The following is a 3,473-nucleotide window of genomic DNA, read 5'->3' on the forward strand; positions in this document are numbered from 1 at the left end:
AGGATGGCCTCTGTATCATGGGAGGCAAGGCATTGTAAATGCCCTTTTGGGCCCTCTTCCACCACATGAGTTATTGTCTGCAACATTGCCCAAAAGTCAGAGCCACAGGAAACCAGGCAAAGGCAGTGCATAGCTGCAGCTATTCCAGATGAGGCAGAGAGTAATTTGTTGAGCCTGATCCAGGATCTGTAATAAAGTAGAAAAGGAGGCAGGTGCAGCAATGGACTCCTGAATTTATTTAGTGTGTTAGACTCTCATTCCCACCCATGCTTCCACTCTGTAAGGACGTAATTTTCACTCCCTGGAATTGCTGATCATACATGTATGGTAAAGAGACAGTAGCACTTTTGTCCAAGAGTGCGTGAGTTGCTATAGCAAAGGTGATGCGCTCCAGACTGCAGGTGCAGGATTTCTCACCTGAATATAAGCAGACTATTAAGTTAACATTTGCATATTATTTCCTATCTGTCAACCCGAAATCTAATAGTGATTTCATCTGTCAAAGCTCTCCATGCAGACTTAACAGTCATGGCATCTTGTCAAAGATCTGGCAGAGCTATGGAGACTTGCGCATAATCAGTACAGGAAGATTGGAGACTGGTACATAATTCTAGTAGCCATTAATAATACCAGTGGCCAAATTCAACTGTGTTGACAGGCTGTCTGTGGCATCTCTGGCCGCAGGCTGCAGAGCAGTATCAGCTGTAGCAAACACCAGGACTAATACTAATGTAGGAAGGACTGAAGGAGATTTCAAAATAGTTTTCGTATCTAGGTGGTATAGTAAAAGATCTTCATTTTCATATGTTCCAGTGAGACCAATATGTCAGGCTACAGTCAAGTTTTACTAGTTTAACTAGATGGAATGGCACTAGGAATCTTTGGACATGGATCAAGATGGGTCGTTTGGCAAAATGATTGTTTAGATGGAAAGTAATTGCCAGTCTCCATTACTGGAAGTAAATAATGAATGTATCCATCTCTTGGCTGAGATGCCCTTCAATCCTGTGGAAGCTGTTTTCAATATCAGCAATACAGATGTAATCAGCATACACATCCCTCCTTGAATTTCAGGAAGGCCATATTGAACCAAATATATATTGAACAAAGTGAAAGATAACTTCACCTCAACTTTTCTATTTTACGTGTCTAGCCACCTAGTATAAACCACAAACTCTGAGCCTGAGTGCCTAAAATCTGCATACAATGCATGGGAAGAGAGAGATGCCTAAGAAGAGGATCCAGCATGCTAGGTGAGGAGCTGCCTAAACCAGCCAATAGCAGATGCGATGGAGAGGTGCATGTCCTAAGCCCCATCTTTCACCGGGACATAGGCGCCTATCTCCACTTGGGATTCAGAGCTAGGAACCTTCTCCTGGATTTGGGTACCAAAGCCATTTCTTACAAAAATGGAGGTTGTGGAAGCCTAACTCCAAAAACAAAAACAAAAAACAAAACAAAACAAACACAGCCAGGAGGTGGAGGAGAAGAAAGAGGTTGCCTCCCTCATAGACCTTATAGTGATTAGAGAACTAACCTTGCATATAGGAGATCTTGATTCACTCCCCCCACTCTCATCCCACTTCTCATGAGAAGGGATTTGAGGATGGGTTCCCCAGATTTCATGTGAGTCCATGTTATACTAGCCTATGCAATCTTCTGAGGTTAATCTCTCAGTCTCTCTTCTATTGTGTATAAATAACTAAATATTCTTTTGACCAAAGAGAGTGAGAATGTGTCTATAGTTCAGTGGTTAGGGCACTCACTTGAGAAGTGAGAAACCCATCTTCAAATTCTTTAACCTCAGCAGTCAGAAGGGGAAATTGAATGTGGTCTTCCACATCATGGGTGAGTTTCCTAACTTGGCCAGAGGTTATAAAGATGGCTGCTGCTTCCTCCTCCCCACTCTCACCAGCCGTGTGGTGTGGAGTTTATGCGTGCTTTGACAATGCCTACCACATCAGGCTCTGAAGGTGAAATAGGCAGAGCAATGCCTAGTTTCATTTGGTTTTAGGATTCTACTGCAGACTTAGGTGTGAGATGAACATCCAGGCACCTACACTGAGGCATAATGCACATGACCAGTGGCAGAAACTTCAGCACCTAGCAGGTGTTCATGGTGAGAATTTAGGTGCTGAAGAGACAAGAGGACAGTATGCTTTGCCTCATAAACAGAATATCACAGCCAAGCCGTCCTCTAATACTATGGGGAGATTTTGGGTGAGCTTTTGTTCTAAATGACATGACAATGTAATCCCAGTTAAATCTAGGCTCTAGTATGTGTGTTATAAAATAAAATCATATATAATACTTTGTTTCCAATATTTCTACTTGCTATCATTTGAATATGTGTGCTTTGTAACTAAACTTAGATTTGTTTGTAGAGAAAGCAAGTGTAAGTGTGTAGCAGATCTGAATTCTATGGTGTATCTAGGATACAGTGGTGTACTGAACCTTTGGTATCAAAGGATCTGGGAATTCTCAGAGAACTTTGGGACAGTAGTGTGCATATACCTGTAAAGAGATAACGGGGCCTGTGGAGGCCTGGAAGGTAATGCTTGTGTTGCTAAAGGCTGTTGAAATAACTTGTACTTTATTTCTAATTTGAATTAGTCTAGTGTTGCCTTCCAGCCACTGGATCTTGTTATGACATTTTTCTGCTAGATAACAATAATTAATAATGTCAGAAATCATATTTGTGCTTGTAGGTTCTGATCAGGAAATCTCTTAGCCCTCTATTGGAAGAATTAAATTGATTGAGCTTCTTAAGTCTCTCCCTATAAGCCATGTTTTCCAGACCTCAGTGTGCTGGCTTTTATGGATCCCATTATTAAGCACTTGACTTTCCCCATGCTTTGTATAGGGAATCTGAACATCTAACTCAAGGCTGTGGATTACATTAGGCGGCAGGACATCTACATGCTAGATGATATAACGCTGTGTCTAAGGCCTGGTCTACACTACAAAATTAGAGCTACATAACCAACTTATGTCAATCTAGTTGTTCATGTATCTATGCTTAAATTTGTCTCCCATCAATGTAAGTGCCTTGTTACAGTGACACCACCTTCCTGAGTGGTATTGAGCCATGGTTCATATACTGAGGTTGACACAATAGGAGTAAAAACCTCACTTCTTCGGATGCATAGAGTGAAAGCTACAGATGCAGGCATTATATACTGACACATGGAGAGCAGGGAGTTACTTCTGTAATGAGCCAGCCACTCCCAGTCCCTATTCAAACCCAGATTAACGGTGTTAAATTTGCAGATGAATTTTAGTTCTGCTGTTTCTCTCCCTGGTCATTCTATTACAGATTTTAAAGTCACTATCATTGAACAAAAAAACTTCAGAAACAGACTTCAAAGAGAAACAGCAGAACTAAAATTCATTTGCAAATTTAACACCGTTAATCTGGGCTTGAATGGGGACTGGGAGTGGCTGGCTCATTACAGAAGCAGCTTTTCCTCTTC

Source organism: Trachemys scripta, chromosome 1, assembly GCF_013100865.1.
Source record: "Trachemys scripta elegans isolate TJP31775 chromosome 1, CAS_Tse_1.0, whole genome shotgun sequence".
In the NCBI taxonomy this organism is placed as follows: Eukaryota; Metazoa; Chordata; order Testudines; family Emydidae; genus Trachemys; species Trachemys scripta.